Genomic DNA, 13,603 nt, shown 5'->3' on the forward strand with positions numbered 1-13,603 from the left:
TAGCAAGTGAATGGCTCCTTACATCCACTTGGGAATTCACAAACAGTGGCATTTCTTTCTCATTAGAGCCAAATGTTTCTCCAGAAGCGAGGAGATTTCCCCAAATTGTTATTAATAACTAAAATATCATGGCAACAGTTTGAAACACCCCAGCCGAAAACCTTACATAATCAGCCTGTCCTTCAAAATTTTCCACCCTTCCTCATAACCAGTCTTAGATTCTCTCTCTTAATCATTCTTCTGAGTGTGGGGAACTATCTGGAAATTTCCAGGAACATCCCAACTTATCATAATTTTATGCTTTTCTGTAAAGGTTTATTCTTCCCAAAACAACTAAGTGGGATTTATTTTTCTATATTTTTATACCTTTCAGTTCAAAATATTTGCAAATCAGAAAAAAAAAAAATCCTACGACTTTCGAGATCCTTTCCTCTGAAATATCTACCAGTTGTTCCATATCTCCAGAATGGGGCTCCTGGTCCTTTCCTAGTGGCCTTTCCCAGGACGTTCTCCTTTTCTACCTTATTTCCTTTAATTCTCACTTGATTTCTGCTAGGCTACAACTACATACTTGCACTTTCTGATTTAGGACTGTTGGTTAATGTAACATTTTTGCCCCCCCTCTTTAAGGTTTCAATTTTATCATAAGGTATAAAAAGACTAAAGCCTGTCTCTTTTTAAAACCCACTTCCTTCCTTAGTTTCCCACCATGGGTTAGGAATCTATAACTCATTCTGTCTCCCATGTATGCAGCACTCTGTTAATTTGTTGTTTTACTTCTCTCCCTCATCCCAGCATTCACCAAATTTCTATCACTTGGCCTCCCTTTATGTGGCTGTTTATCTCTCTCCCTTGAGCGTTTTAAAAAAGTCTGTGTCTGAATCCTCTCTACTCTCCACCACATTCCTGAAAGGCCTCTTGTGATAGTGCGTTGAGAAGTCTTACCAAAGCCCCCCAAAAGGCAGTGTTTAGAACAGGGGCTCTAAGGTTCCTGGGAGCCAGGCAGGAAGTAGTGTGAACTAGGGTCTGCAGGATAATGCGCATCCCACCTAAGTGGGAACAGGTGTGGTCACTACCCAGGCCCAGATCAACCCTTGCCAATGGGGTGTAGGTGGGGAGAGGCCAGATCTACAGAATTTTCCAATGAAGCCAAAATTAGGATTTTTATGTAAAGTCTATGAAATGTTGACTATGTACACAAACGGAAAAAACAAAGGCATCAGAATCCGATCAAGTCTCTAACTGTAACTACCAATTTATAGGAAATCTCTGTGACAGAAGAACATGTAAAATAGCACCCAGGAGTGTAATCAATCAGATTTCAGACTGTAGGAAACCCTACAGGTCAAACAGTTTCTTTCTTTCTTTTTTTTTTTTAAAGATTTTATTTATTTATTTGACAGAGAGATCACAACTCGGCAGAGAGGCAGGCAGAGAGAGAGAGGGAAGCAGGCTCCCTGCTGAGCAGAGAGCCCGATGCGGGACTTGATCCCAGGACCCTGAGACCATGACCTGAGCCGAAGGCAGCGGCTTAATCCACTGAGCCACCCAGGCACCCAAACAGTTTCTTCAAACAAATTTTTTATAGCAATAGTAAGGATGAAAGAAACAGGGAAGGAAACCAATAAATTAAATGACATTTAAGGGAATATCAGTTGTACTGTAAGGACCTTATTTCCTTTGAACTGTGCTTTAAACAAGTAAAAATTGTAAAATTTTATTTAAATGACATAATTGGATAAATTAGGCCAAATTAGAAAATGCTGACTATGATATTTGATGTTATTAAAGAATTATTTGTTGGCAATGATAATGATGCTGTGGTTACTTTTCTTAGAAAAATCACATTTTTTAAAATGTATTTCTTTAGTAACTCACATTTTAAAAACGTTTTATTTAGAAATATTTCAAACTTATAGATGAATTTCAAGAATAGTACCAAAAAACGCCTACATACATTCTACTCATATCTACCTACCTACCCATTTTTTCCTGAACTATTTTTAAGTTGCAGGCATCATTCTCTTTTACCCCTAAATACTTCAGCATTTATTTGTTAAGCAAAACAGCTTTCTCTTCATATTCTTGTGTTTCAGAGAATCACTTCAAAAAACTCAGAGATAAAATGATATGATATCTGAGCTTTACTTCAAAATAATACAGGAGAGGATTTACATAAAACTAGGTTGGCCAGCCATTGAGAATTAGAGATGAGGTTCATTAAACTAGCCTTTCCATGAGGTTCATGGATGATGGCTACATGAGGTTCATTAAACTAGCCTTTCCATATTTTGTATAGGTTCAAGATTTTCATAATAGAGTTTTATTTTTATTTTTTCCTAATAAAATTTTAAAAAGATTATGTAATTAAAGGCTTTAAAATTATATGCTATTAAGGGAATATGAGAAAGATACAAAATTGTTTACAAAATATTATCTCAAGGGGCACCTCAGTGACTCAGTCGGTTAAGCATCTGCCTTCCACTTAGCTCATGATCCTGGGGTCCTGGGATCTGTTTTTGTGTAGCCTGCAAGCTGAGAATGGTTCTTACAATTTTAAATGATTGGAAAAAAAGTTCAAAGGAGAATAGTATTTCATGATGATTATATGAAACTCAACTTTCAGTGTCCACAAGGTAAGCTGTATTAGGACACAGCCACCATCATTCATTTCTGTATCTATGATAGTACAGTTATATTATTATTATTATACTGAATATTACATATTATTAAAATTTAAATTTTGTCGAAAAGCTTATGGAAATTTGTTTTCTCAGTTGCTATATAAATATCTATATAGTATTTCCAGTTGTGCCTCAATCCACAAAACCTAAAATATGTTCTATCTGACTCTTTACAAAGAAAGCGTACAAACTCCTGGTTGAGGACTGGGCGTCCCCTGTGACCTCAAAGCAGCTTATTATAGAAACGGCTCTGGACTAGGAGTCAAGGATGGCTCTTAAGGCTCCACGTGACCTGGAGAAGTCACAACTTCTTTGGGCCACAGTTCCCGCAATGACAAAATAAAGTGTGTCTAATGTCTACATGGCAACTGAAGTCTGTGATTTACATTTCTGAGAGAGCTCCACAAGCAGTACAGGGTAAGGATAACACTAAGGACTGGCATGCCAGCCTGTGTGGTCCCCCTGAAGATCAAGGAATTCTTTTTTCTTTTTTTAAAAGATTTTATTTATTTATTTGAGAGAGAAAAAGAGGGGGGTGAGGGGGATGGGGAGGGAGGAGGAGGAAGAAATAGACTCCCCGCTGAGCATGGAGCCAGGATGCGGGCTTGATCCCAGGACACTGGGATCATAATCCCAGCTGAAGGCAGATCCCAGGCACCCCATCAAGGAATTCAATGAGAATAACCTTTGGCACTCAGAGAAGTTCTGGATAGGCTGGTGAAGAACAAGGAACAGGCTTTGGGAACTCGAGAAAACAGAGCCTGCTGTGTGCAACATGACGCTGGGAGAGAGTTCCTAAAATCTGCAGCTTCAAATCGGGTATTTTGGGTCTATTTCTAGTCTTTACTTTGTAGAAGACTACAGCACATATAAAAAGTCTGCTTGTTTAATTCAAAGTTTAATCCAGATCTAACAGAGCGATGTCGGGGGGTGGTGAGGTCTCTCTGGCATCCTCCGATATAGAATAGGAGCCTTGGGCTGGGGACTTCATAAGATTCTGGGATAAATTACCCTCAAGGACGTAAGTTTGTAGGCTCTTTGTAACACCCAACACGGGACAGTTAAGCAGCAAGACCAACATCACTACTGAAGCCAGACAGAACATCATGGCAGCAGTCCCTACATAGCAAGTCTGCCTCCCGCATTTTAGGGAATTTCCCAAGACTAATTTTTCTAGTTGCACCCCCTCCCCACCCTTTCTCACTTGTACCCTGGACCCTCCTCCCTTCAGGGTATGCACAGCAGCATCTCCTTTTGTTCACCAGCGGCCTCCTGACTCCTCCCTTTGTTTCCTCTTATTTTCTGCGCCCTGCCTGTACCCTCCTACAGCCCTCTCAGTCTGCTGTCACCTCTGTCTCCCCATTTCGCCTCCTAGATGACCACCCCCTTCTATTCCACATCGTTTCCTCAATAGCCAGCAGTTTCTAGAAAATCCGCCAGTGATGTAGCTTCTCTCTTTCCCTACTGAAGTTCCCCTCTTCCCTTCCACAGCTTGAGAAAAGGGTTGGGGAGAATTACAAGGGCACTGCCCTTCTGGGATTTAACCACATTCTCAGCTGGTGGCTTTTGTTTTCTGTCTCACTGGCTTGTAAGGCCCTCGGGGCAGGCACTCCGCACGTCATGCTTGTCGCTGGGGAAGATGGGCAGGACGGTTAGGCCTTAATTAGAGCAAGGCCTCAGACCGGGTAGAAGATTTTAGCAGGCAAAATGAAAAAGGAATTTCAAAATGTCCATTTGGCAGCAATGACCACAGGGGAAGGAAGAGGTTTACTGTATTATGTAAAGAAAATCATGAAAGCTCTCACAGCTTTTCGCGAACACAGAAATAATATTTACACTGGCTTTAAAAAAAAAAAAAAAAAAAAAACCGGAAGACAAGCTCCCTCTGCAGGCCAAATGTAGTGAGTGCAGACCCAAGTGCTAGTCTTGAACCCTGAGCAGGAATAGCTGCAGAAGCAAGGGAAGAATTAAGGGACAAGATGCCAAATGAGCTACCAGACGAAAAGAACGATTTTCTGGTCAGTGAGACTTTGAGGCCACAGCAGAGCCAAACTGGGATCACCTAAGAGAGACATGAGCTTTGGCAACTGGTCTTTAATATACCTGCTGCCCACCAAGCCTTCTGCAGGACAGCCCACAGGAAGCCCCCCTCCCCCACCGTCAGCCAAGGAAGGTAAAAAGGCAGAAGCATTTTGCCTGCATCAAAAATTCAAATTTTTATATTCAAGAGCTTCTCAACTTAACATCTGCTCATGAATGCAAAAGGGTGGCAGCCGTTACTGAAGTCACCTGGCCAATGCAGGCAGACCAGCTTGGAGTAGGGCAGCCAGACATACGGTGTCTTACTAGGAGCCAAGACATCTCAGGAAGGTGATGAGGATAAGACATCGAGTCCCAGAAAGAACTACCCTTGTCATCAGCTGAAATGCCCCCACACTGAAGGCTGGCCTCCAAGGCAACATTATAAAAGGCCCCTAGGAGAACAGCATGCCATTCGTTTCTGTCTGGAACAGAGAGGACACACAATTGTGCCTGTCCATACGATGCTCTAGCCTTGTGTAGGAAACTGGCTGAAGTTTCGAAGGGTGTTTCATGTCATATTCCATTTTGCCTGGGCTGGAGTGGCATCTGTCACACTGTAGCTGCTCCATAAACGATGCCCAAAGAAGTAAGCTGAATTATTGAAGCCCATTCGTCCACTGGTGGGCAAGACTGCTATAAAGGGCTAGAATGTGCTTCACGCAGGGGAACGGTTCATAAGTTAGTCAAAACTAAAGTGTGAGGAGTCAGCCAGGCCACCTCTAACTTATGATAAGCAAAACCCACTAAATTACGAATTTTATTTATTTAATATTTATTTATTTGAGAGGGAGTGCGCACAAGTGGGGGGAGGGGCAGAGGAAGTGGGAGGAGCAGGGTTCCAGGATGGTAACCAGAGCCAACAACAGATGCTCAACAGACTGAGCCACCCAGGAGACCCTAAATTACGAGTTGGTTTTAGAAGATGCTTCTGACGCATTCTGAAAGCCTCATAGGATCTTATCGTTTCTTCCTTCCTTTCTTTCTTTTTAAAAGATTTATTTATTTGAGAGTGAGTGAGTGAAAGGGGCAAAGGTAGAGGGACAGAGAGTCTTAAGCAGACTATGCACTGAGGGGCCCAACACAGGGGCCAGTCTCAGGACCCTGAGATCAGAACTAGAGTTGGACACTTAACCAACATCATCACCCAGGTGCCCCAAGGGTCTTAACAGTCTCTAACTTATGTAGCAAACCTATCCCTTTGCACTCAGAGCTTTGTCAGCAGACTAACCTAAAATGCATAAAAGAGATCTGGTTCTTAAAAAGAATTTCTTTGGTATTATTTGCTCAAATAGAGAAATACCACTCCAGGTAGTAGGGTCTTTAGAAAGCCGCTGTCAGGCAAAGAAATCTGTAGAGCTGAAGAGTTTTAGGTGTGAGAGGATAGAGAAAATTTACTGGCAAGATGGGACAGACCCTTCCACCATTTGCTTTTGGAAAAAATTAAAGGAAATGGTCATCTCAATGTGTGGCCATAAGTTTACTTTCTGGAGTTCTTAGGAAAAACAAATCTCTGAGAATCCTTTCTCCTGTAGATTTCCGGGGTAGTGCTACACCTATGTCGGCATTTTGTCCTTTTGTCCGCACCACTGCACCTTCTTAGGTGGCTTCAGGGTGGGACTGGGTCAAAGGCAGTGACATCCCCGGCACTGCGTCCTGGGAATTTGACCAAAACCAGCCACCGGCCAGGCCCACCCTTCTCACTGCAGCGGAAGCTGACCTAGGAAAGGCTTTACCCGCGAAGCTATCAGACCTGGCCCCGTGACAATGGCGGTTACGCAAAGAGAGGAGTTTGCAGTCTGAGCATGCGCACTCCTCTGCCTCGTGATGATCCCCGCAGAACCCCACCTGGCTGGCTGCGTCTTACCAGGCAGGTCTCTGCTTTTTAAATGCCAGCTCCTCGGGAAGGCCAGTCATTCTACCGTGGTTTTCCTTCTCCCAACATATCGTCCTTGCCTTTTAACATTTTATTTTAATTTTCTTCTTTGCACTTGTCTTCTTTAATCGTTTACATAAATATTTTTTGAGCTTCCCCAGCCCCACCACTCCACTATACTAGAGGCAGGTCTCTGAGAAGCAGGTCCTGATCTCTCCTGCTCTTTACTCTATTTCCAGCCTTTGGAATATGCCTGGCATATAGAAGGTGCTCAATAGATGTGTCAAATGTTTAATTACCAACGAAGCTGTTAAGAACAGCATTTCCCCTGGAAGGGAGTTGTTAGAATCAACCACGTGGTTCCAGGAACTCAGAAGCTTAGCAGGATTTGGTATTAAAGATAAAGGTGCTAGATCTTTTTATTGATCCTTCTTTCCCTGCCAGCCAGCTCTAAAACAGAGTCTGGCTACCAGCCTCTCTAGGGGGACCCACGGAAATGAATGAAGTAGATCAATCTAACTGTAGTGGCAAGAGATGCAATATCGGTATTCTCACTGAGTTAAGGTTCAGAAAAAATTTCCTATTCTCCAAAGAAAAAGAGTTAAGAACTGAAGACTATAAATCATTCAAGTAGAAAACCACAGATTTGCTCATTTTGTTTTGGTGAGAACAAAGCAGTTGTTTGCACATTCTTTCTATCACACCTGCTCTGGCCTGCCCAGTATAACCACCTTAGCCAAAAAGTATAAATGGGTTAAGCACAGCCTTTTAAACAATGAGAAGGGGTAGGTGCCATCTCTGTGATCATCAGGAAGTGTTTCTGGCTAGACTAGGAAATCCCATAATAACTGTAAATGGGTACGTTTGGAAAAGCTTTGTGCCTTGTAAATATTTCTGTGAAATATGAAGGCAAAGCATTAAGGCGAAACACAACAAAGTAATAAATAATAATTACTCTTCATTCACTGGTCTATTTATTAGAATGACAGTGGTACAGTACACTTCCCAACGGTCTAATTTGGCTTTCAACCTCCTTGAATTGTGTGTAAAATTCTTTTAGGCAGACAAGAATACCATAAGTGAATAATGCCACAAAAAAATTATTAGGTATGAAAATCTAAGAGATGATGCAACCATGCTTGAGTTAACAATAAAAGGATCAACATTTTATAAAGAAGAAATACACTGTTGAATCTACTGGGCATTCATTTTTGTGGTAAAACAGTCCCATTGCATCCAACTAATCTCGTGATTAAGATTCAAATAGGTTCAAAATGATTGATTTGTACCGGCCTATCAAAACAGAAGACGTTCTAGTTGTAATCTTTCTGAATAGCAATAGTGTTTTAATCACAAATGCCTGCCTCATTATTTGTTCAAGAGTGAATGACAATTAGCTTGATCCCCTGCAACTGTTAATGCTACTGATACTGAAATAAACAGGCAAGACTGAATCAGGTTTCCGACAATTCCCTTCGGTTTAAGATCTTCTGATTGATGCTACATTCAGAATGTTCTTAGTCATTTTTAGTCACAAACAAGAAGGAAAATGGCCCCCGAACAGAAAAAAAAAAAAAAAAAAGAAAGAAAGGAAAAAAGGTGTTCCAGGAGGGATATTTCGTGGCAAGCCCAAAGAACGAAATCACTATGAGATGAATCACGTTCTAATATCATTGAGCCAGAGAAAGACTCCAAACAAAATATTCACGTTGGCCTCCAAACAACACAACAACAGCAGCAACAAACCTTTAGCCCCGAAGAGGTTTGACTTTGCACATGGTGCTTTGGAATATTAGACCAACTGCTAGACTAAAGCAGCTATTTACACAGATGGTCCTGAGTCTCGATGTTCTTCACATCGGAGCAAACCTCATAGAGGATTCAGGTTTGCCAGTATCTTCCTCCGAACATATCCACAAAGACGTTCCCACAAAGGCTCCATGTGTACTTCTCATTGGGGGGGTGGGCTTGGGCTTGGGTCCTTCTCTACCGAGAGCTCTGAGGTTACCCATGGGGGGATCAGGGAAAACAAGAGCACAAGCATTTTCTGATTCTGAGAATTTCTGAGATGCCTTTTGTTTCACTGGCGCTGGTGAACCAGTGATAATGAAACCACACGTCTGTACACAAACCTTGACCAGCATTCTGGAGCACGTTACAAAGAAAACCTTAATTTTGAAAGTACTGAGCACAAAGGAGGAAGCAAAAAGCTCTCCCTGTGCAAGCTTTCTCTATGAAGGGTAGAAATATGGCTTAATTTTTAAGGCTTGAAGACCGCCTTTAAAAACATCTAAAACCAGTCCAGACTCTCTATGAGAGGGAAAAAGAACTGGACAATTGTCATTAACCATTTGTTTCTTTTTTTAAGACAATCTTTTGCATATCTGTTATACTGCATTTTTAAACAAGATTTGGTTACCAAGGAAACAGGTTCTGGCCCAGTGTTAATTTGAAACTAAAATATATTTCGGAAGTTAAGCTCAAAGGAAAGAACCCATGAAATTATTTTGAAAAGTGCCAGAATTTGGTACTTACAGAGCCACAGCTGTATGGTCTGCAATGAACCATTCTAGGGACTCTTTCTCATTCAGTGAAGCTCTTTATCTTCTAACAGGGCCATCTACATTTAATACTCCCTCCTTCAAAAATTGTAACTCCTCATCTCTCTGAATTATAGATACACAAATAGCATATTTATTCTTGTATATTATCTAAAATTGATTTTGGAAGCATGTAAGTTTTTATTTTCATCTTTCATATAACACGTTTAAAGACCGCTTCTTAAAATTTAAATATTTTAAATGTTTCTTATTAAGCTTGTTTGCGCTCTTTGAAATTATCTCAAGAAACCCATTTATTTTTAGTTTCAAGCTAAAATGGAGCTGAATCAACAGACTTTTCAAAAAAATTCTTTTGTTGTCTAATGGCGCCACACCTATCATATAGATGATTTTTTAAAAAAGGAATCATCTCACTTTTATGGCAGAATCATTTTGTGAGTTTATCAAAGCTATATATTTATATAGTATCTGAATAGGAAAGCCCATCCAATTTAATACCCTCCCTCCAAAAAATTACAGCTGTCTTATTTAATGTTTGTTCCAAAAGTCATATTTTAATCCATCTCAAATTCTTGCTGCATGGCTCAAAAAAATCTAGAAAACATGCAAATTTCGACCTACCTGTATGTATCACTTAATGCAGTGCTAGCATGACAAGACACTCAGCCATTTTTATGTAAAGCGATGGAGACCAACTGATTTCTCCGTCTTCTTGCTCACAAGTTTTAGATGCAATTGTCACACACACACAAAAAATCATACGCAGAACAGCTTGAATGTACTGTGATCACGAGAACTGAATTTATCAACAGGAAAACAGGATTGAAAAAAAGAAGTTTCTCATCCAAGGTTTCTCTGAGGCTGCAACCAAGGAGGTGGTGTGCCGAATTTTTTTCCCTTCCTCCTCTGAGAGTTCAAAGCCCGGAGCTGACCACTGCAAAGGCCACTGTCACATTTACTGAAAATCAAACCACTGATACCAGCACTGAAAATACAAATTTGAGAACCAAGTTGTCTGCACACCATGGAGTACATAAGAGTTAAAAATAGATTCCACCTTGCCTCCTACCTGCATAATAAATATGTAAGTTTCAAGTGTTTAATTTGATATTCACATTAATTAACAATACAACATACATTATTTAAAAGACAGCAAATGCAAGAAGAAAGGAGAGACACCATCTGGTAGCAGAGTTTTGTTGTTGTTTTTGTTTTTAGGGTTTTTTTTTTTTTTTGGCTTTGTTTAAAAAAAAAAAAAGGTAAAAATCCTATTTTGAACGTGATGAAAAGCAAACATCCAGAGGCAAATGAATCGGAACTGAAAGGTGATGTTGAAATATCTAAGGCTGTAATGAGGCAAAAACAAGTCTTCGCTACCAGATGATATGGCATACCGAGCATTTACATACTCACATCTGAAATACTAGGCAACGTGTAATGAATTCTATACACAGCATGCACACACAGCAAAAGCACGGCTAATCCTGCCTGCCATCTTAGGCTCGCAGAAGCAAGATACGCACTGCATGCAGCACACGAGCACTGGGGAAGGAGGAGGCAAGGGACAGCTCACCTTAAATGCAGTATCTGATTAATGTTGTAAGTGACATTGCATATCAGCCTCAGAGTCTTGGTTCAACTGGGTAGGAGGGAACAAAGAAAAATGTCATCAACTGGTGATGCAAGATGAGCCCAATCACTAAACACTGTTTAGCAAACTCCAAATTCTGCAACCAGACAGTAGAAGGCATTTCATACACTTGAGCAGAGCTGCTGCACAATGAATGTGTCCTTTTGCTTCTGAGAATCAAACAATCCTTTTGCTAACGAAGAAAATAAGCTGGAATGAATACTGTCATATCTTCTTCTTGAAGAAAGCTTTCAATACAGTATGTATCTGGTTGGGAATGCATTTTATAGACTATTAATTTCATAGAATTGCTAACAACAACAACAACAAAAAAAAAACAAAAAACTGTTATGCTATTGCAAAGTAAAAAATAATGTTATATAGGGTATAGCTCTTCTAGATTATTTTTCAGATCCTAAGTGATGCCGCCGGCAGGCTTGTAGAAGAATGCATGATCGGGCTGTCTGTATCCGTGCTATAACCTCTAACCACAAGCCGTGTAAATGTATCCTGCTAAATGTATCTGCAGTACAGAATGGCAGATACCTACTCAGTTGCAATTGTATTAGGATGTGAATGAATTTGCTTGAACTTAGAAGCAAATAAAATCAGTGCAGAAAAATAAATTGATGCTAAATTCCTTTGGATGTAGAACTGACCACGGTGAACAAGAAAAGCTATCCTTAGGATACTGACCTAAATAATGTTAAGAATTGCAGCAGCATACTTACCGCGCTTGCTCAGAACATAGAACATGCAAAATGATTTTTCTCCTCCCTCCCTCTCCAAAAGCTATATTGTAAAGTAACAAGGCATTAACAGGAATATCAGAAGGCTGTGTGTATATGCATAGTACATACTAAGAAAGAAGAAATGGTGTTGTGCTAAAACGCAATGTTTCTTTGTTTTACTTGGAGGCTTATCTTAGCAGTGCTTGCATGATGACATTGACATCATGGAGGTCAGGGCTGACACTGGGGTGCCATCCGTTTTATGAGTGAAATGTTTTCCGAAAATTAAATTTCATCTACTCAAACACCAAATTTCATGTCTTCTTCAATACCACCTCCCTACCCCCGCTGCTTAAGATTGATGAGATCTAGTTTGGCTCTGTGTAATAAATTGGAATTGCCTTCTGTAGAGAGTCCAATACATAATTGTAGGAATTAATTTTTTTAAACAAAAACCCTCAAGAATTCTTATGCATCCCCTTTCAATACTTCCTATCAGCGCACACACACACACACGCACACACACACACACACAATTAAAGCTCAAATTGCAATGAAATGTTTAACATGTGGAACAAAAAATGTGGAAAGAGCCGCTTATTCAGGATTTTGAAGAAATGCCTAATAAGCAAATACTATTTTGCTACAAACCAGTGTCACCATGTCCCTGAAGAGAGGAAAACAGCATAGCTTGCTAGAAAAATTTCCTCCAGAAACTGCCAGCAGGTAAAAAGCAGAAAAGCATTTCATTTACCATGCTGTATAAAACAAGAAGTCTTTTATTTTTAAGGAAATAGAGCAGATTCTTTTCCACTTTCTTCAGCTACAAAGAAACCATACCCACCCCCACCCTTAGATCTTGGATATAAGCCAACATTTTTATAAAATGCTTATGAGCCTGATTTTGAGTATATATCTACGTTTTTCTTCTTATCTCTCCAAAAGTCTTTAATTGCCTTGTTGTATCACTGAATATACTAATGTTAATTAATTTTAACACGTACAAAACGAATTAATATTTTCTGAGGTTGCTAGCTTCCCAGCGCCTCGATCTTCTATAAGGACTGGCTAAAAATAGCCAGGTTAGCAAAAATATTCAATTTCCCCAGGATTTTTTTAAAGGAGAAAATGTATTCAGACATCTGAACTTAGGTACTAGGTTTCATAACCAAATCTTTTGTTTCTAGCTTTTATTCTATTTCCTTTCCCAGAACCCAAGTGATTTCAGCTCAATGTGTGGAAAGCACCAGCCCACCTCTATACCATGTACGTAGTCTCTGGGTTGGGTTGTCCAGATAGTCAGTCATACCTGAACCACACCGAATCCTCTTCTCTTTGGAGCACATCTCTCCCCCACAACTACTCCAGAAATAAACGTGGCTCTAACGGAAACAGTAGCTCCTGGTCTAACACCAATGGTGGAACCATCTTCCCCACCCCCCACAACATTGCTCTATGAGCTCTGGTTAGCATTGACAGCAACAGAAAATTAGAATGGAGTGTCCTTAGGCTAATTCCTCCTTTTTACCATGGGGGTCAAAAATCAGAGAGACTATCAAGCTGAATTACAAGGTACCAATTTAATATATGGTCATCTATAAAGCAGGGTCCTTAGAGTGGGGTGAGAGGAGGTTGAAGTGAACACTGAGGCATTTGATGATATTAGTGTCTATTCAGATATTCCCCAGGAAAACATCTGACAATCATGTGAAGATACTCACAAAACATTATCATGCAGGCTAAATACACACTTTATGGAATCAGCACTGACCACATAGAACAAAGTCGCTCCCTCCTCTACCTGGGATAATAAATGACAGTGACAAGGACAGTAAGCCATATCAGGCACTCATGAGATGAGTGAATGGTGTCACGTCCTCACAAGGACAGGGTGGTGAATGTGGTCACATCCCCTCCTGATACTCTTAAACCCAATGCCAGGGAATGCGGTTTCCAAATCTCCCAGTGGGTTCCCTGTCCACTCTCTGTCAAAATGAGCCAAAGAGCCATGTATTGGTTTATTTTGTGATGTTCTAAAAATG

At 40.4% G+C, this 13,603-nt stretch overlaps 1 protein-coding gene across 8 annotated transcripts in view; it reads right to left on the reverse strand.

The window, feature by feature from the left end:
* ZBTB38 (zinc finger and BTB domain containing 38) overlaps positions 1-13,603 on the reverse strand; it is a 121,022-nt gene that overhangs the window by 47,238 nt on the left and 60,181 nt on the right. For 4 of the 8 annotated variants that reach the window (XR_009351112.1, XM_059163917.1, XM_059163923.1 and 1 more), the window contains one exon: positions 10,774-10,839. The exons of 1 other annotated variant lie outside the window; for it this stretch is intronic. The gene's annotated coding sequence lies outside the window, so the exon portion shown is untranslated. Of the gene's footprint in view, positions 1-9,821; positions 10,186-10,773; positions 10,840-12,870; positions 12,890-13,603 lie in introns of those variants that run through there. 3 more of the 8 variants (XM_059163919.1, XM_059163916.1, XM_059163920.1) reach the window with 3 other exon arrangements.

The sequence above is a fragment of the Mustela lutreola genome, chromosome 2, assembly GCF_030435805.1.
Source record: "Mustela lutreola isolate mMusLut2 chromosome 2, mMusLut2.pri, whole genome shotgun sequence".
In the NCBI taxonomy this organism is placed as follows: Eukaryota; Metazoa; Chordata; class Mammalia; order Carnivora; family Mustelidae; genus Mustela; species Mustela lutreola.